The sequence below is a fragment of the Acinonyx jubatus genome, chromosome C2, assembly GCF_027475565.1.
Source record: "Acinonyx jubatus isolate Ajub_Pintada_27869175 chromosome C2, VMU_Ajub_asm_v1.0, whole genome shotgun sequence".
Lineage (NCBI taxonomy): Eukaryota > Metazoa > Chordata > Mammalia > Carnivora > Felidae > Acinonyx > Acinonyx jubatus.
Window position 1 is genome coordinate 81,588,935 of NC_069384.1, and position 20,805 is coordinate 81,609,739.

Below are 20,805 nucleotides of genomic sequence, written 5' to 3' on the forward strand. Positions count from 1 at the left end.
CTCTTGACCTTCTCAAGCTGCCCTATCAGACCAGCACTGCCCATCTGGACTTTTATCTGAGCGAGAAACCCCCTCTATTGTCTAAGCCACCATATTTTAGTATCTTTTTGTTACAGTTACCGTACCCACTATTTTAACTCTCATATTCCTCCTCCTCCTGTTGTCTGAGATGGCATTTGGGTGCATGGGAGATGGGGCTTCTAATGTAGTAAAGATAAAGGAGGGGAGCTAAGTTCCTGAGCACAGGGCCTTAGACTGCTCCATTGCTCCTCCAGTTTCCATAACCATGTTTCTTGTTGACTTGGTCACTGGGCAAGCATCTTGCCGACATTTGTTGCTTATATCTATGGCTAAGAAAATCAAGAATTTTCTTAGCTTTCTTGGAGACCAATGGTCCTTTCAATGGATTTTTCTCCTCTTCAGTCCTATGAGTGCTCTGAACCCCCTTGAGGCCTGGCTACAACTCTCATTTGGCTCCCAGCCTGGGTAACTACCTGGGCCTTATATAGCGGGTCAGATCTTCCTTCCCAAGAGTATCCAGGAAATTCTGGACATCTTTCATGCCAATGAGTATCAGGAAAGACTCTGGGTAGCTAACTGCTTGCCTTCTTTGTGCCTAAGTAGGCAGAAAGTTTGCTTCGAGGAAGGTGCCTGGTGAGGGTTCTCTTTCCATAATCCCAAACTAAAACAGGGTCAGAAGCCTCTCTTCTGCTTTTAGTGTTTCCTTCAATCTATCTGTCTGGAACTTTGGGACAGTTGGGACACACGTGTCACCAACTGCTTCTCTTATTCCCACTTTTATCTCCCTCCCACAATCCTTTGGGGTCTATGTGTGACTATTTTTCCTACTTCCTCTTGGTAGTAGTTCTCCCTGTGTAGATGTTTATGATTAAGTCCACCCAGGTTGGTCCTTGATTTTTTTAAAGGGAAAAATTCAGAATAAAACTATTCTTTCTTTCCTCCACAAAGGCTGGTATTTGAGACCCTTGTCTTGCTAAAGGGGTGAAGGAAATCAGGGTTGAGATTCACAGTGTTTTAGGGACCTCTCTGTCCCAAGCAGTTCCTGCCCCTCTTTCTCTGGGCAACAAGCTTCATGGCTCAGCCCTGGAGGAGAGAAGTTGATATAGAGCATGATTTACAGGAAAATAAAGATACATGGGTCTAATATCATTGCTGTTGCATATTTTATCTCAGTTTGTCACTCGTATTTTTGCTTTGTTTATGGTGTATTTCAAGGACAAGCCTTTTTAATATTTATGGTGTCAAATTTGTCAGCTTTCCCTTAATGACTTCTGGGTTTGGTGCCCTGCAGAGGAAATTTTTCTCTGCTCTAAGACTGAACAGAACTTTTAATAGTTGTAAAATATGCCATTGTGCAAACATACAAATGGGCCCTAATTTACGTACAGATGAGTAGTTAGTGCATTTCTACTGTTTAAGCTATCATAAATAATGCAATAAACATCTTTATAAATACATTTTTCCTTCTGCCATTTAAACCATTTTTTTAGGATAGATTCTTATGGGGTTTATGGGTCTTTCTATTGTAAAAGCCAACAACAATTAAACATTTACCTCTTATAAAGCGGCCCAGGCCAACTAAAATGCCAGATTTATTTTCTTTTGCTAGAACTGCAGCTGCTTAGTGTGATTATATTTATATTTCATATTTATTAGAAGCTATGGTAGTTACAAATGAGGTTGATTAATAAAAAATGAGAAAACCAATTATTAGTTAACAAATGCAATCTACTCGATAGACTAAATCTTTTCAAAACCAGGGAGAACATATTAAAGGTGTTTCCTAATTTATAGAGAAGTCCAGAGAAGAAAACAGACCATCTCAAGGATATCCAGTTCATCCCCAGCAATCAGCTTCTAGATTTCACATTATCATGCCTTCTTTGAAACAAATAAACTCATCATGGCCACCCCCACCACATGGCCCCTTGTGAGTGTCCAGCTTCGCGGTGAGCTCAGGTCACTCCCCACACTGCAGTCTGAGCTGTGCTGTAGAGGTTTCACTACCTCAGGCTCACACATGAGAACAAGGAGCTCCAGAGATGTGTTTGTACATGAACAGGAAGGTGAGGTTGAACCTGGTCCCCTATCTTGTGAGATGCAGTACATTTCATCAGTCAAAAAACTAGGTTCTAGAGTCAGATGTTCTGGGTTAAAAAGCCTCTTACTAAATGTTAACCCAGGGTAAGTTTAACTCTCTGAGGTTTAGTTTCTTCCACTATAAAAGGGAGATAATGAGAGCACTTACCTCAAGGATCAAATGAGGTAATCAATAAGAAAGTGTAAATAATAAGATGACATATAAATGGAAAGAGCTATCCATTCATAGCACTAAGGTCTCTAGGCTCGGTGTGCCCACCTAATATAAGCAATATAAGTAATACGGACACTTGTGTGGCTCAGTCGGTTGGCCATCCGACTTGGGCTCTGTTCATGATCTCACTGCTCATGAGTGCGAGCCCCGCGTCAGGCTCTGGGCTAACAGCTCAGAGCTTGGAGCCTGCTTCAGATTCTGTGTCTCCCTCTCTCTCTCTGCCCCTCCCCCGCTCATGCTTTCTTTCTCTCCAAAACAAATAAACATTAAAAAAAAGTTTTTTAATAAAAAAAATAAAAGTAATAGGCAGTAAGAAAATTTCCCTTTAACACTGCCGTTTAAATGCACTCCTAGAGTCTGCCATATGCAAATTTTCTTCAGTGGGACCTTGTCCTATAAGCTCATTCAAGTGAGCACATATTTATTGAGGGTATCGGCTGAGTTTTCCAACAAAGGTGAGCCCCCTGCTGAGCCCCCTGCCAAGCCCAGGGACTGACGACCCCCTCTCCATGGACCCCCTCCCCCCAGGCAGCGTGTGAATAGACGTTCTGAGCCCAAGAGGAGGGGCAACTAATCCAGCTTCCCACAGAGGGAAATCTGTGAACTTCTGCCTGAGTCCTCTTTTTAAAATAAATAACTTCCATGGTTTTGAGCGGCACCTCTTTTTCCTTACGATAGGAGTATGTATTTATTGGAGAAAATTTAGGAAATAGAGATGAGCAAAAAGAAAATTAATATCACTTGTAATCCCATCTCCCAGAAAAAGTATAGGTGGTATGTTGCACCTTTTTTGTGTATGTGTACACATTTGTGTGTTTGTGTAAGACACACACTTTAAAAAAAAAACAGGGGTCACCCCACATAGACTATTCTTTCACTTTACCATATAACCTAGACACCTCTGCATGTTGACACACAGCTCCTTCCACCCTCGCTGCTCATAGCGTGGTCTTGAAGCATACAGCACAGGCTTTGCCTGGGAGCTTGGAGAAATGCGGAATTTCAGGCACCCCCTCAGATCTGCTGACTTAGAATCTGCATTTTAATACACTCTCCCAGGGGGGTTTATCTGTGGGCGCAGTTTGAGGAGCATGGTCTTAAGGCACCATTTTTAGAGTCTCCCATAACTTGGCTAAACCATAATCTCTTTCCTGTCACACTGGTGGGGATTTTTCCCTGTGACAAGCAGCTGGTCCCTGGAAGAACCTGGGCTTCCCAAAGTGGTCCTTGTGCTTCTTCAGATCCTCCCTCCACCACAGTGCTCTTCCTTCACTGGGGTCCCCCCCCCTTCTCCCCACTTCCCAGGTGACACCTTGGTCCCAGCAGACTCCACCCCCAGGAGACTCCTGACAGCTGGGGAGGCGCTACCCTTGCCTGTTCTCCACAGCTAAGTGCACACTGCCCACCTCTGTCATCACCTTCCTCCACCCAGCCGAGGCCTGGAGCTGCAGACTTCTCCCACCCTGCGAAGGTTCGAAGAAGACCCCTTTGACAAATGCCAGCCCAGCTCCTGCAGGAGGTAGCTAGAGCTTGCCAATGCCTCCTCCCTCCTGAAATTCCTTTCATCCCACTATTCCACATTCCCTTCCCACTCCTTTATCCCTCAGCTGGATCTGAGTGCCCTCTCAATTGCTCTCTGCGTCTCCTCTTCACATCCCTACCTCATCTCTCTACCCCACCCCCGTCTGTCCCCCCCCCCCCCGCCCTCATTTGGCCTCTACCCTCTGGTCCAGAAAGCTACCCCCAGGCCCTCCCTTTTCCCCCTCTCCCGCCTCCCCTCTTCCACCACCATCCCACCCCCCCCAACTCTAAAACTCTAAAACAGCCTCCCACCTCCCATCCAGCCCTTCACACCTGCCTTTCCAACTTCCTCAATTCCCGCCTCTCCCCGCCCCCAAATTCCAGCCCAGCCCACGGGAAAGGACAAGCTCCTCTGGTCCCACCCCGCCTGTGTGTGGCCCAAGGTGGAGGGGAGGGGCAGGCGCCCACCCCACTCACCAGGCCCGGGAAGGGTAAATGGAGCCCTGTGCGCCCTCGCTCCGTGGGCGGATGTCAATGGCCAGTGTGTCACTGGGTGAGAAGAGGCCCAAAGACAGCTGTGAGGCAGCCCTGTACTCTAGCCCCAGCCCACCCGCCAAGGCGTGAGCCCAAAGCCACCCATCGGCAGGAAAGAATGAGAGTGAAAAGTAAACTATGCCACCGACGAGCTCGCTGTGCTTTGGGAGTCGGGGGTGGGCGGGTTCCGCAGATCAGACCCACTGTCCCCCCTGCGCTGAGCGTGGGAGGAAGGGCTGTGTGGGTGAGGCCGGACCTCCGAGCTGCACCTGCCGCCAGGCCCACTGCGCGGGTCCCAGGGCGCCCTCAACAGTAAAGCTTTTCTTCCTTTATAAATGAATGATAAGCAGTTAGGGGAAATGTTTCTCAAAATAATACATTTTCACAGATCAAAATATTAAGGATTGGGGCACCTGGGTGGCTCAGTCGGTTAAGTGGTGGACTCTACTTGATATTCACTCAGGTCAGGGTCTCCCTGTGGGGGGATCGAGCCCCCCCTCCCCCCCCCCCCACACACACTGTGGGCTCTGCACTAGCTGAGCCTCAAGCCTGCTTGGGATTCTCTCTCCCCCTCTGTCTCTGCCCCTCCCCTGCTCATGCTGTCTCTCAAAAATAAACAAACATTTAAAAAATATGTTAAGGATTTTTTTTTTTTTTGCAAGAATATTTAGTACTGACAGAGCTCCGGAAGAAATGGAGGCACCAATGCACTGCTGGAGGCTGTGACAGCGAATTGGTCCAACCCTTGGCAAAATGTGGTAAGAGTACTAAACGTCTTTGAGTGCTCATACAATTTGACACTGTAATTCGACCTGTGAAAACGTATCAGAAGGAATAATCCTAAATATTCCCAAAGTGCAGATATTCCTTGTACTGAAAATGAGAAAGCACTTAAGTGAAAGAATATATATGGGATTATTACAAATATATAAAATAAGCAGAGAAAGACGAGAAGGAAATCAATTAAATGGAAGTGTGTGATTTTTTTCCCCTCTATATTTTACTGTTTTATGAACTACCTTGGAGATGCATTGAGATAGAATATTTAGCTATCACTAAGCATTAGAAATGCAGCATTTTTCTTGAGGAAGCCCCTCAGGTACCCTCCTTACTCCCTACCCTCACTCTCACCCCTGTGGTAACCTCTCCATACACTTTTATTACATATGGCTAAATTCTTGAACATGACATAATAATACTGTCTTAAATATTTCAAATTTACACACATGGTAAAGTATTGCACAAATACGTCTGTAACTTGCTGTCCGCAGTCAACATAGTGCTTTTGGGATTTATCCATGTTGACTCATGTTGATAAATTTAGCTCAGATTCATTCAGTAAATGAGTCAATATTTATAAAGAACTTAGAACAGAGCCTGGCATGTGGTGCTACCTAAGTTTTGGGGTCTCTTTGATAAATAAAAATTCATTTTCATGGAAGTATAGTATACTATTGTGTTAATATTATATTGAATTTATTTATCCATTCTCCTACCGATGAAAATTTAGACTGTGCATTTTGTCCCGATTACAAACAGTCCTGCTATGGACATTCTAGTCCGTGTCTTCTGTGCCTGTGTGTGAACTTCTAGGGTGCACACCCAGGACTGGGGCTGCAGGGTTGCAAAGGATGCCTAGCTTCAACATTACTAGTGACTGCCCACTTGCTCTCCAAAGTGATCATACCAGCAACAGATGAATTATTGTGTTCCCAATCCTCATCAAACTTGCTATTGTCAGATTTTTTCCCTCAATTTATTGGGTTTATGATATTATTTCTTTATGGTTTTAATTTGCGTCTCCCTGATTACTATGAAGCTGGGGGTTAGGTATCTGTTTATATGCTTACTGGTCATTTGCATATTTAATTCTGTAAACTTTTAATAACCTTTTCCTATTTTTCTATTGGTTCTTGTAATTTTCTTATTGATTTTTAAAAATTCTTTATATATTTTGGATATTATTCCCTTTTCAGATGGATGTGTTGCAAATACTGTCATTCAGCCTGTGGCCTATCTTAAAAACTTTCTATAGTGTCTTTTAAGGCACAGAAAATATAAGTGCTAATGTAGTCTAATATATCTATTTCTTTATAGTTTGTGCTTTGGGTGACTTGGTTAAAAAAAAAAACCCTTTCTTGGGGCACCTGGGTGGCTCAGTTGGTTGAGTACCTGACTTTGGCTCAGGTCATGATCTCACAGTTCACAAGTTCGAGCCTCACATCAGGCTCGCTGCTGTCAGCGTAGAGCCCACTCTGGATCCTCTGTCTTCCTCCTTCTGTCCCTCCCCTGCTCATGCTCTCTCTCTTCTCTCAAAAATAAATAAACATTAAAAAAAAAAAACCCTTTCTTATTTCAAGGTCCTAAGTCTCTCTATATTTTCTTCTAGAACTTTAAAAATTTTGCTGTTTTATATTTGGCCTTACATCCACCAGATCTGATTCTTCATGAAAGGAGTTACAGAGAGATCTTTCTCATACAGATAACAATTGTCCTAGAACCATTTTTTCCAGTCATTTGAAATGCCAGCTTTGTCATAAATTAAATTTCCCAAAATGTGTTGGTCTCTTTCTAGCTATTTTGTTCCATTGGTCTATTTATCTACCCTTGAGCAATACCACACTCTTAATTACTATAACTTGATAATAAGTCTTGATTTCTATGAGTGTGTATTCTCACATTTTTTCAAGACTATCTTGACCATTTGGGGTCCTTTACATTTCCATATATGTCTTAGAGTTAACTTGTTTTACAAAGTCTTTGTTGGGGTTTGGTTTAAACAATGACCTCAGAGAGTAATTTTGGCATATTGGCATCTTTATGGTATTGGGTCCATATATATATATATATATATATATATATATATATATATATATATGGACCCAATATATATATATATATGGCAAATATCTCCATTTATTTAGGTCTTCTTCAAAATCCTACCATAAAGTTTACATGTTTTCCATATACATCTAACACCTTTTATTATGCTTATTACTAGATACTTTAGGATTCATTTTCATAATTAAGAAAAAACCTTTATTTATTGTTTTAACTGTATATTTTTTCAGTATTTAAGAACTTAAATCAACTTGCAGATTGGGCTCATGGGAAGATTGTCTACTCTATAGCCAGTTTTCTCAGGTTTGATAAAAAGTGTTAGAACCTTTGGAGGAAGGAAAAAGGCAAAATAACTTTTTTTTAGTGCACTTGAGAATTGAAAAAAAATTGTGTGTGCATGCATGTGTATGTGTGAGGGGGATGGAAGGAGGGGAGAGGTATAGAAGGAGAGGTTTATAAAAAATCAAAAAGTGCAGAGCAGAAAACAATGCAATTAAATTCAACTGCCCAGGTTCTCAGGCCCCCAGTAGCTTTTTCCAAAACATATGCTGCTTATAGGCCCTTGTAATATGTTAATGTCCTACAATCCTGTATATGGTTGATGCTCTCTCCAAATCTATCCGATCCATTTTTGACACAAATGGAAGCATAAAATACACAACAGTTCATCATCTTGCTTTTTTCATTGAACAACTTATCTGTAATCTTTCTTGCTCACTGTGAAAATAGCTATACAGTAGTTCAGTTTCAGTTTCATATTGGTGGACATTAAGCTGTTTCCAGGATTCCTCAATAACAACACAGCAATCAATATCCTTAAATATATATATGACCAAAGGCTCCTGTGTCTGACTCTTGATATCGGCTCAGGTCTTGATCCAGGTTTGTGGGATCAAGCCCCACATCAGGCTCTGTGCTGAGCATGGAACCTGCTTAAGATTCTCTTTCTCTCTCCCTCTGCTCCTCTACCCCATTCGTTCTCTCTCTCCCTCTAAAATAAAATTTTGAAAATTCAAAAAATATATATGGCTGTACACATACAGGATTATAACTACAGGATGACAGAGTAATTCATGTGTAATTTCGATAGACTTCACCAAATTTGTTTCTAAAAAAGGCTACAATTTACAATTCCAACAAATGCGTGCGCATGCCTGTTTACATTGCCCTCATTCACACTCACACTTTGTTTTTTTAATGCTTATTTATTTTTGAGAGAGAGACAGAATGCGAGCAGGGGAGCGGCAGAGAGAGAGGGAGACACAGAATCTGAAGCAGGCTCCAGGCTCCAAGCTGTCAGCATATAGCCTGATGCGGGCTCGAAGCCACAAGCCGTGAGACCATGACCGCAGCCAAAGTCTCAGGCTTAACTGACCAAGCCACCCAGATGCCCCACGCTCACACTTTATATTATCAAATTTCTTAATGAAAAACAGCTCATTTTTATTTTCAATTTGCATTTCCTTATTTATGGGTGAAATGGAGCATCTTTTATGTTTCAGCCATTTGTGTATCTTTTTCTGCCATATGTCCATTTTTCTATCTTTTCCTTTATTGATTTATGAGAATTTACAATATATGGCAATGAAATTAGCCATTTATCTGACATATGAGTTGCACTTATTTTCTTCTTCTAACTTGTCATTTATTTTTTATTTTGTATTTGTGTATATTTCTCCACAGATAATTTCTCCACGTATAATTTTGTCTTAATGCCCATTTTTTTTCCCTTTTGGCTTCTGAGTTTTTCCCCTTACCTGGAAACACTTTCTCCATTCCAAGATTTTTATTTTTTAATTCTTTCATCTTCTATTTTATACTTTATATGCATATTTTAATGGAGAAATATACATATATCTTGTTTAATTAGCTTGTCAATTCCATGCAAATCTTTGCTAGGATTTTGATTAAAACAAAAACTTCATAGATTAATTTAGGAAGTTGACATCTTTATGATATTGTATTTTCCTATTAATAAGCATGGTATATATCTCCATATAGAAAACTGGGCTTTTACAATCCATATATATACAACAATGTATATATACATGCAATACTGTCAATGCCCTAACACCCCTGAAGCCATTCCCCTGTCCTGCTTTGCTTCAGCAGAGGGAGGGATTTCTAATTTCTGTAATATCTGATTTCTGAAATAAACTATGTATCACTATTACTAAACAATATAGCTTAGTTTTGCCTTTTGTAAACATCATTCAAATGGAATGAAATTATACCATGCGGGGGTTTTTTTTCATGTTTATTTTTGAGAGAGAAAGTGTGAGCAGGGGAGGGGCAGAGAGAGAGAGGAGGACAAGAGGATCCCAAGTGGGCTCTGTGCTGACCGCAGAGAGCCCAACACCGGGCTAGAACCCATGAACCGCAAGATCATGACCGGAGTCGAAGTTGGATACTTAACTGACTCAGCCACCCACTACCCCTCTTTTATATTCTTTAGTTCCATGATTTCCCTTCCCCTTGGTCTTTTGTTCCTGATTCTTGATGAACTGTTTGAGTCGGCTTGGTTTCTTCCTTTTAAAAGCTCTAATGATTTGGAAGTTTAACATTCTGTTTGTAGTCTTCTGGTCTACAGAAGTCTTCTGGTTCAGGGTCTCAAGAGTCATTTTAAATATTAACCTCACCCCTCTGTTGATCTTTCTACCTCCACCTTTTCCCCTTTCTTTAACTTCCTCAGAAATCTGTGTGATCACTTCTAATCCTTTTTACAAGTAGTGAGTCTCCAGATGGCTGAGTGAAGCTGCCGGGCACATAAATATTCATTTCTCCCTTTTCCCTCAAGGACAACGAAGACCCGAGAGTTGAGGCCAGCGTGGGGGCCAGGGAACAGCAGGAGGAGGATTCTAGCTTTCCTGGGTCGGGCCTGACTCCAACCTGGCTCATTCGAGGACTGCACCATCTTCATTCTCCCAGCCCAGCCCCGGCCGCACACTCCCAGGGCGACACTGCTCCCGGCTCTCCGCAGGCCCCGTCCGACGCTAGGGGGTTGGGACGCCGGGGGATTCGTACCTTCGCCCCCGGCAGAGCAGCGGGACTTCGGAAGGTTCAGAGCTCAGCCACTAGGGGGCATCGGCGCGCTTCCCAGAGGAGACCTTACCAGGAGCGTCAGGGCTGTCACTTGGCGCTGAGTAGTCTGCTTGGACGGGCTCTGCGCCAGGCGCGGGACATGAGGCGGGGGAGCCCAGAGCCCCACCGTCCGGCCGGCATGGGGGAGGGGACAGAGCGCAGGCCACCCGCAGCATCCACCCCGCACCTGCAGACTCGAGGGTCTGGAGGAGGCTGGCAGGGCCAGAGCCGTGGAAGCTCGTCGGTTAGAGACGCAGCCAGAGCACAATGGCGTGCGGACCGTGGGGGATCGCGGGGGTTCCCGGTTCAGTTCAAGACGTAAAATTCTCTCACCTTCACCCCAGCCCAAAGCAGTTCTCCCAACGCTACCCCGTGCCTGAATCCCTACTGTTAGAATCACTCCATTTATTAAGGAAGGCCGGTCAAGGGCACATGTGTTAACCACATGTTACCCAGAGACAACACATTAACCCTTTGGGACACGGTGACACGTTAGCGCAGATTAATTTTGCACCGAGGTAGGATTGGGATGGAGGGATTTCTGGGCCATAGTTGCCATTATTATCTCAAGGACTAAAATACATAATAATTATTTATGACTTGTCCCTTGCCAGGCAGCTGGGAGCTTTGTCCCATCAACTCTTTTAACAAAACGGCATTTGGAGATCACTTGGTTAAGGTGAGATCTGCTGCGTTTCTCCACTGTGAAGTTACTACTTTTCCCTTTGTAATTAATAAATACTGGCAGGTGGGGGGAGATCCTTTGAGACTATGACATGTTCTGTTTCTTCTCAAGTTTCCCTCCTGCTTCTCAGTGCCCTTGGTGGGCCTCTGGGACACCACTCCATGCTGTCACTGATGGTTTGGCACTTGGCTCACAGTCTTCCTTTCACCCCAGTCCTGCCACCATCCCATCCTCAGTAAGTCATGGTGTTGGCCTCCCCTCACCCCTCAACTCCTGTTCTTTGCTTACTGCCTCTCTCCCTGTACCTGGCTTGACACTCAGCCTCCTCCTCTGTTTTCCTCTAACTAGGCTCCTTTCCCTCTCTCCCCACGCCCCTCAGAGGACTCTTCCTCTGCAGTTACATCTCTGCTGACTTCCCAGATCCTTCAAACTCTGCAGATAATACCCCTTACCACTTTCCTGGAAATAACCAAGCCTTGAGCCTGAACTGCTTCAACTTCCTAATCCTTTCTCTATATTCTCCAAACCGCTGCACCTCTATGGTCATCCTCTCCTCCTTCTATCCAATCTCAGCCCAACGAAAGGCCTTTTTGAGGTCAGCTGGAGCTCTGAGAGCAGCCTGGTGGAGTAGAAAGGACAAGGACTTTGGGGTAGATCAGATCTGATTGGGATCTTAGTGCCCCCATTTACTAGCCATACTTTACAACCAAGTTGTTGTGTTTTTTTTTTTTCTTTGAACTTTCTGAGCATCAATTAGCATGTATCGGTGATGTCCAAATACAATTACTAGTGGTTAAGGATTTTAACTTCCTGAAACAAATTCTGACATGTAGTGCTCAATAAATTTATAGGTATTATAGGTATTATAATTATACATTATTCACAGTATGGATCCCTGTTCCTCTAAAAAATGTCTTCATGTATTACCTCTCTTCTCCTGTGTTGTTGTTGTTGTTGTTTCATTTCCCACTCGCCCCAAGACAGAGAGACAGAGTGCAAGTGGGGGAGGGGCAGAGAGAGGGGGAGCCACAGAAGCAGGCTCCAGGCTCTGAGCTGTCAGCACTGAGCCTGATGCGGGGCTTGAACCCATGAACCTTGAGATCATGACCTAAGCCGAAGTTGGACACTTAACTGACTAAGCCACCCAGGCGCCCCTCTTCTGTATTTTCAATCTGTCACTCTCAGCTGGTTTCTTCCCTCAGCTTATAAACAAGGTCAAATCTCTCCCATCTTCAAAAACAAACTAACAAGAACACCTCCATAAAGAAATCCACCAGCTCCCTCAAGTACTCTCACACCTTGTCATGGAGGGAGAACTTCCCAAGCGGGAATTCTTGGCCTAACCAATGCCTGGTTCTTTGAGATTTCTATTTCCTGTGGCAGTCTCTCCTTTGGCTTTTTTGAATCAGAGAATTGGCTTATTTCATCAATTCTGGAAAATTTCCAACCTTTATCTCCTCAGATGTTCCCTCCCCTCCATTCTCTGTCTCCCCTGCTTCCAGATCTCCAATGAAACATGTATCAGGTTTTCTGTATCTTCTCTTATTTATCATCTCTTTTGTATTTTCCATTTTCCTGTCTCACTGTGGTTCATTCTTGATGATTTCTTCTGACTTATCTTCCTTTCCACTATGTTATTAAACCCTTTATTGAGTTCTTAATTGGATTATTGCACTTAAAAATTTTTTTAAGCTTTATTTATTTTTGAGAGAAAGAGAAAGACAGAATGTGAGTGGGGAAGGAACAGAGACACACACACACACAGAATCTGAAGCAGGCTCCAGGCTCTAAGCTGTCAGCACAGAGCCCTATGCGGGGCTCAAACTCTCTGAGATCATGACCTAAGCCAAAGTCAGATGCTCAGCTGACTGAGCCACCCAGGTGCCCCATGATTTTTGCACTTTTTAGTTCTATAATGTCTAATTGATTTTTTTTAAGTCAGCAGTGTGGCTTTAAATTTTTCCATATCCTTATATAAAACTTGAAATTCTGCTTTTATCTCCCTGACACAGTAAGCATTATTCTATTACAGGTTGTACCTAGGAACTCTATCTGAGATCCTGGTGGGTCTATTTCTATGGCTTATGGCTTCTGTTGATTCTGAGACATGTTGTTTTGTCTCACGTGCCTTGTGTGCCTGTGTTCCTTCTGGACATGTTAAATGAAATGATTATTTGAAAATTAATTTGAGACCTAGGATCTTCTTTCGGAGAGGATCTACCTTTCTTTTGCCAGCACCAGAGGGCACTCGGTCCAGGAACAGGGCTTGAGAATATTCTAGAGGGTGGGCTCTCTGTATAAGCAGGGAATGGGCTTGGACTAGGTTTCCACCTTGGTAGACTGTGATCACCAGCTCTGTCCCTCCAGCTCTACATTCTAGAGGAACGACAGTGTCTTCACAGTGTGTCTTCAGGACACTGTGGAATGCAATATTGCCCCTCCTACTCACCCCAGAAGGTTGGCCTGTTAGCTGCCTTTTCCCAGACAAGGAGCAAAAGCTCACCCATTTAGACTCTTACCCCTCCAGGGTAATAGAGTTCTACTCTATTAATTCCTTTTTTCCCCCCTTTAGTTAGGCCTTCAATATTATTGAGAAGATGGTTTGAAGTCTCCTTTAACTGCTATCATTTCTTTAGAGGGAGAGTGGTTTGTCCCTTAGTCAGAGGAAGCAGATGCCAGGGAATTGCTAATGCCCTTGGTACCACTTCTTTCCTGGCTGAGCTTAGATCCTTCCTTTTATTCATGCACAGTTGAACTTTTTATGGGGAGGCATTATAATATGGAGAGCAATTTCCAATTAGCCACTGGAGATGGCCTAGCACATGCTTCTGGGTCCACTAGAGCGCTCTGGGCCCAGCCAGGAGGCCATCTTTATGTCTCCCTGACCATCCATCAGGACATGTGAGCATCACTGATGTAAGTGCTGTGCTTCTGGTGTGTTAATCAAATATGGATTTGATCCCAAGGTCCATATAAGGGGGTGGAAAGGTTCTTCTATGATGTGAGCAGACCTCTTTGATGGGCCACCTGGAAAGAGGCCTGTTCTTAGGTAGGTAACATTTACTCAGATGAAACCTGCTCTGATTCTCCTAACATGGACAGGGTCTTTCCCTGCCTTGTCTCACGTGGCCCACCCTCAGTGTCTGCTGTGGAGTCCACATCACCCTCTGCCTGTGTAACCAAGATTTTACGTACACATCATGCTTGCTCTTTAGTGGTGGTGGTTGTTTTTGTCTGTTTCATTTTGTTTGCTTTGGTTGAAGAGGCTCAAATTACTCCTATTGCTCGGTCCATGCCGCATTATTATTCTTGGTCTGCACAAAGTCCTTTGGTTATTTTATTAATTAATGTGCCTTCTTTTATCCCACTTCCCTACTCTCATTCCCCTCTTTCTACAGGTCATTCTTTTACTGTATTAATGCTCATCTTTATTTGGATGTGTTCTTGCAAAATGTGCATTGCTGATTTACGTGCATATATTTTTTAAGTTTACAGAAAAGCAATTATACAATATATCTTCTTATGTTTCCTCTTGTCTGTGCTTGTACCATTCTGCCCTGTTGCTGTGTGACACCTACCTCAAGACATCTAACCTCGCTGTAACACCCTATCGTGTGCCCTGGCCCCAGTCTCCCAGCAGTGGACACTCAGTTACCTCTAATTACCAGCCACCATATAAATATGCTGCAAGGAACTTCTTTATAAGTGTTCTCTTATGTGTTGGTATGATGATTTCCCTGGGTTGTATATCCAGGAGCAGGATTGTTAGGTCATGGGGCATGCAAACGTAGGACTCGACTCAACCAAATAGAACCAGACTGCTTTCCAGAGTGGCTGTACCTATCTACACTTCCATCAGCGATACATGATTGATATCTATGTCACCAGATCCCCTCCAGCTCAGCATTACCTGGTTTTTGAATGGTTGCCAGCCTAACAGGTGCCTGTGAGATAAACGCTATCTCACAGAGCTTTTAATTTGGGTTTCTCTGATTATCAGTGATTTTGAGCATCTGGTCATATCCTTAGTAGCTTCTCGTGTTTCTCTTCTGTCGTTTGCCTGTCCATGTCCTTTGCCCATTTTTCTATTGAAGTTGCTGGTTTTTTTCCTTACTGATCAGCAGGAAAGGGGAACAGATAGGGAGGGGAAGGGAAAGGAGGAAGATAGACAACCAAACACATTTTTATCTAACAGGGTGGAGCTAGGGTCAGGTAGAAATGAAACTCTTCACTTCAGACAGGATTCTTAGCCTCCAATCATCAACAATCTCTGGTGGATTTTAGCAGAAAGGAGCATTATTAAAGGAATGATTTGGAGGGCTAAGAGCCAAGGCAGAGTCTAGGGCAGGTGGGTGGGGACAGTGCCCACTTCAAGAGAGGCCACTAAGGACCAACCTGGCATTTCCAGCTCCTTGTGGGGAGCTGAACTCGGCCTCATGCATGTCTAGTAGGTGGGACAATTCCTTAGATAGAGGGAGGGGGGTTAGATGCTGGGCAACCACACAGAATAACTGTGTCCACTAAGCTCCTCCTCTGTTCCCTGGACTGTGTGGGCCTGAGGTATGTCTGGAAAAGCAAGAACTTAAACTTTGTTAATAGGGTACAGAGATAGCTGATACCCTAGGGTCCCTGACAAGAGCCATTGTAGGAAGGAGCAATACGGCATCACAGAGAATGTTTGCTACAACAGACAAAGGCATCTCATATGCAAACCCCACTCATCTTCAAACTCTGAGGGCCCAAGTAACTTACTGGTTTTAGAAAAACAGAGAGGCTGGTCCTTGACCTGACCCAAACCCAGCCTACTATAGCCGCAGGTATGTACTTAGAAGATAGGCTGGGTGGAGGACCTAGGAGAGTGGCCTCACAGATCATTAGAGACTTATAGAGCTCAAAGAATCTTCCTGTGAGGTCCCTCTCTCCAGTGAATAAATAGCTGTCTCTGTCTCACATGGCACAAGCATAATTCCCTTGGAAGAACTGGTAGAGATCTTGAATCTAGACCAAGCAAGACCAGAACCCTCCTAGCTCTTGAAGCCATTGTCTGTGGATCCCCAGCCCCAGAGACCCAGCACGGCCAGCAGCAAGAGTGGACTCCCACAATGATGGCGACACCATAGGTCAAGAGAGGACATTCATGAAGGTTGTAGTGTAGCCCAGGTGCTACAGCTTTTCAGGGGCTGCTGAGGACAGCAGCTACAGAAACAATGCCCAGAAAGCAGCATGGCCAGTACATCTGCACCTGACCAGCAACATGGTGACAGAGCAGTAGCCAGAACTGACTCTTGGGCAGCGAGATTCCAGAATCATCCTTAGCATAGGAACTGAAGTCAAATTCTGCAAGATTCTAAGACCTTCTGTGAACAGGTGAAGGCCAAGAGTCATTAAAGTGTAGATACTTATGTTCACCAGACTGGACTTGTAGCCCCAGACTGGTGAAACCTGGTATATTGGTACCACAGTCATAATAACGAACATAGTTGTTATGCTGTGTACGATTCTCATGTATTAGCTTAATGCCTGGGCACAACAGAGGCATGAATGAAAGTACAGGGAGCAAAGTGGTGTTGTCTAGGCACCTTCTTCTGTCCCCTATGAGCACCTACCTGAGAGGTGAACCTACCTGTACAGCCATTGTTGGGCTGTCCTCATGTTCCTGGCAGTATAGAAAAGGCACTCATTCCATGTGAAGAGTCCTGGGCTCTTCTCCTCAGGGCTGGTGTCCTGCCCTACTGGTACCATGTCCTATCAGGAGATGTGAGGGCAGAAGTACTGGGAGCAGGAACCTGTGGAAGAGGTGGAGGGAGCTGTTGCCTTCTTAATAACATCCTTGCTAAGTTCTTCTGTTCTCCAAGGATAAGCAGATGGTGACGGTGGACTGGGAAGAGCCTGAGGAGCTGGTCCTATGCCACACACCGGGGCAAGCAAGTCCCTGTATTTAGCATTCTTCCTGCAGAGACTGTGGTGGCTATAATGAAACATGTGTGGCTAGCACAGCAGCACGTGAAGCGGGGGTGGGCAGCCAAGACCGTGGCCTCTGACATAACCTATTGGTCAGCTACCTGGCCACTGCAACCATGTGTGATGATGTGTCTTCCAGCCACTGGAGACCCTGGGCTTCCCCATTACCTTCCACTGTTACTTGACCTTAAAGGCTTCCGTGCTGGCACTGTCTGCAGTCTCTGACATCATAGTTGCTCCTCCTAGCAAAGGGTAGGTACCAGCTACCACCATGCCCCATGGGCCCCAGCGAAGAGCTCGAGAAGCTCAAGGCAGAGGTCATACCACAGGATGGGGCATCTGGGCTCAGAATTGACCACTGGTAGGCAGACTGAAGTGTCCTGAGGGCCACAGTTTGACTTCCTATCTATCCCATGAGCCTTGTCTTTGTTTACCTGGGGCTTTTAGCTTCTGATGGCTTCAGGATCTGTCAGTCTGTCTGTTTCATGTATACAAGTGGTACTCTGGGCCTCTCTGGCAGGTCAAAAAGCATGTCCCTTGGTCCTCTTTGAAAACACTGTTAACAGGTCAAAATCCCAAACTGCCCTCTGGGAGGCAGAGGCTGGGTAGGTGAGAGAATTCTCTATACTCACCTGAAGAAAGTCTGTATGGAGGGAGAGTCTAGAAACATGCTTGGGCATGAGGGAGCTGATGGCCTTCTTTCTTCTGTATTTTTTAATGTGAAATTTTTACCAAAGCATAACACAAATACAGGAAGTACCCAAATCACAAGGATACAGATCCATAGCTTTCCCCCAAGTCACCTGTATAACCAGCACCTAGACAAAAGAATTTTGCCAGAATTCCTGAAGCCCCCTCATGCTAATCACTATCCTGACTTCTAACAGCGCAGGTTAGTTTTGCCAGTTTGGGGATTATAGGAATAGAATCATATATTACTGAAGGGCTTCTAAGAACAAAATTACCTAATACCCAAAATAGCAAGAGTTTTGCTTTGGGATGATGTAATATGCCATCATCATCCTCACACAAACAATAAACCCTACTTCACAAATAAATGCCTTTTGTAAACATTTTTGTTTTGTTTTGTGTTCCAAAGGGTAGAGGTGGGAATCAATGAAAAGGGGCTGAGTCTCCCCTCTGGGTCAAGTGTAAAACAGAGCAAAGGGAGTTGCCACAGAGGGTATCTGCAAGTATGAACACAGCCGGAGCAGATCTAGACCCTCTGAGTCAGTCAGGAGCAAAGCCCCAGCTCTAGAGCATTCAAGAACTGTAGACAGAGTGTTGGACTTCCCCCAGAGTGTGGGATAGGACCTCAGTAAATTCATATACATTTCAAAAGACAGAGTGACCTCTGCTGACATCTGGGTTCCAAAATAGATTAGCATTTCATTAGAGAAGATATGAAGAACTTGTCATCCCCATAGACATATGGTTATCCCAATTTGACATTAACAGGCTTATTATTCCTGTGTGATGTATACCTGCATGAGTCAGATAACGGGGCTGAGTCAAACGTGGCATGCCTAAGTCTGGAAAAAGAGAGGGGAGGGAGGCTCTAGCCACAGATACCAGAAGGGACCAGAGAATAAAACCTTTGCTGATAGAGATTGCCATTTAGCCACCTGCATGGAAATGTTGCTGTTAGATACAGAAGGCATGGAGAGTGTTTCCAGGACCAGTCTCAGGCAGGAGATAGACCAAATCTTAAAGGAAAAGTGAAAAGTGAAAGTTCTTTGCCCCTAGTAGCAGCAACAGTTAAACCATGAGCAGCGCCCCGCTGAGCCTTCTGGAGAGGCAGGGAGCCCACTCAGGTTGAGAGGACAGGACTCAGCTGTCAGTAGTAACCCCAAATAGCAGAAGGTGGTCCTCAACCTGACCGCAAGTTACAATCACCAGAAAGGAGTTTAATTTTCACCTTTTTATTGTACATAACATTTATCACTTTAACTATTTTTAGGTGCACAGTTCAGTGGCATTAAGTATATTCCCACTGTTGTGCAGCCATCACCACCGTCCTTCTCCAAAACTCTTTCATCTTCCCAAATGGAGAGGCTCTATATTGGTTAAACAGTCTCTCTCCAATTCCCTCTCCCCTGAGCTCCTGGCAACTGCCTTTCTATTTTCTGTCTCTATGAATTTGACCACTCTAGATACCTCATATAAGTGAAATTCTACAGTATTTGTCCTTTTGTGTCTGCAGGGGAGATTTTTAAAACCTGAACCCCAAACCAATTAAATCAGAATACCAGGGTCGGGCCCAAACATTTAAAAAGCTCCCTGGTGATTCTAAAGGGCAGCCTTGAAAACCACTGGGCTAGAAGATCTAAATCAGATTTGCTTTCAGGAATCCCTCCGAATAGCAAACACATCTCAGCACCTGCTGGCTGATGCCTAAAATTCCTTTAGTCATGGGCAAAGCTAAGGATTTTCCTTCTTCAGCTGGAGATGAGGGGCTTTAAATGACTGATTGACATATCACAGTGACTGAAACTCATCTGCTAAAGATTAATCTATCAGTCAACAAATGTAAGTGAGTATTATCAGACACTGTCTCCTTTTGAAAGCCAGGAAGACTCAGAGAGTAGCAGATGATGAGTAACTGTCCACTTGGGAGATGAGAAGAGACAGACACACCAGGGACTCATGGTCACTTGTTGGGGTGATAAAAGTTAGTGTTTACCTTTAACTACCCTTAGGACCAACATATCTGTCTACCTGCCTATTTGCTGGAACAGGGCCACTATGACATATGGTTCCCATCAACTGTATTTTTGCATGATTCTTGAATCTCCTCTTTTTTATTTAACCACACTGACTTCATTTCAAAGGAACTTCACTTACATGGGTCCTAATTGAGGCATGACCAGTGCCTTGTTCAAGGAAGAGCTTCTGCTGCTGCTGGTTTCTTCAGAACTAGAAATACATAGAAAATGGTCAGGTTTAAACAGACAGAGAGACAAGATAGGGATAGGCACAAACATTTATAAAATGACAAAATAACAGGGAAGATCCATACCAAAATCATATCAGTTCCCATGATGAAGGGAGGACGGTATGGGAATGAGAGTGGAAGGGTTTGAATGTTCATTTTTCTAAACTGTGGAAGCAAACATGACAAAATGTTAACCCACTTGTTCTGCGTTGGCATTTTGTTATATTACTTTTTAAAATTTTTTAAATGTTTATTAATTTTTGGGAAAAAGAGAGAGAGAGAGCATGAGTGGGGGGAGGAGCAGAGAGAGGGAGACACAGAATCTGAGGCAGACTCCAGGCTCCCAGCTGTCAGCATGGAACCTGATGCAGGGCTCGAAGTCACAAACTGTGAGATCATGACCTGAGCCCAAGTCAGATGCTTAACCAACTGAGCCACCCAGGTGCCCTGTTATATCACTTTTTAAACTTGCCTTTGTGCTTTTCAGCCTTTACAAGATGTTAATATTAGTGGCTTCATCAGGCTGTCTACGGTCAGCACAGAGCCCACTTTGGATCCTCTATCCCCCTCTCTCTCTGCCCCTCCTCTGTTTATGTACTCTCTCTCTCTCTTTCAAAAATATTAAAAAAATTCAATATTACATATATGCCTATATAAATAATTGTACACATAAATGTACATAAAGAAATGCTTTAATGACTGAGGCTTTTACAAAAATTTCAGGTTGATAATTCTGCCATAAAATTAAATTACTAAAGCCTCATAGAACATTTGAAAAATACAAAAGAGATGGAGACACAAATTAATATTCCCCATAAAACTGGAATGTAGAGATTGCCACATTTTGATGTCTTCATATCCAAGCTGTTTCTCTATGAATTAAATAACTGCATCATTGATTTCAAATTTGCA

The 20,805-nt window shown here is 43.8% G+C and overlaps 1 long non-coding RNA gene across 1 annotated transcript in view; it reads right to left on the reverse strand.

Annotated features, from left to right (window-relative positions):
- LOC113599863 (uncharacterized) overlaps positions 1 to 20,549 on the reverse strand; it is a 29,339-nt gene extending 8,790 nt beyond the window's left edge. The window contains exons 1-2 of the long non-coding RNA XR_008297780.1: positions 19,803 to 20,549; positions 16,621 to 16,783 (exon numbers count right to left, since the gene is read on the reverse strand). This is a non-coding gene — a long non-coding RNA (uncharacterized LOC113599863). The remainder of the gene's footprint in view (positions 1 to 16,620; positions 16,784 to 19,802) is intronic.
- Positions 20,550 to 20,805: the final 256 nt, after the last annotated feature.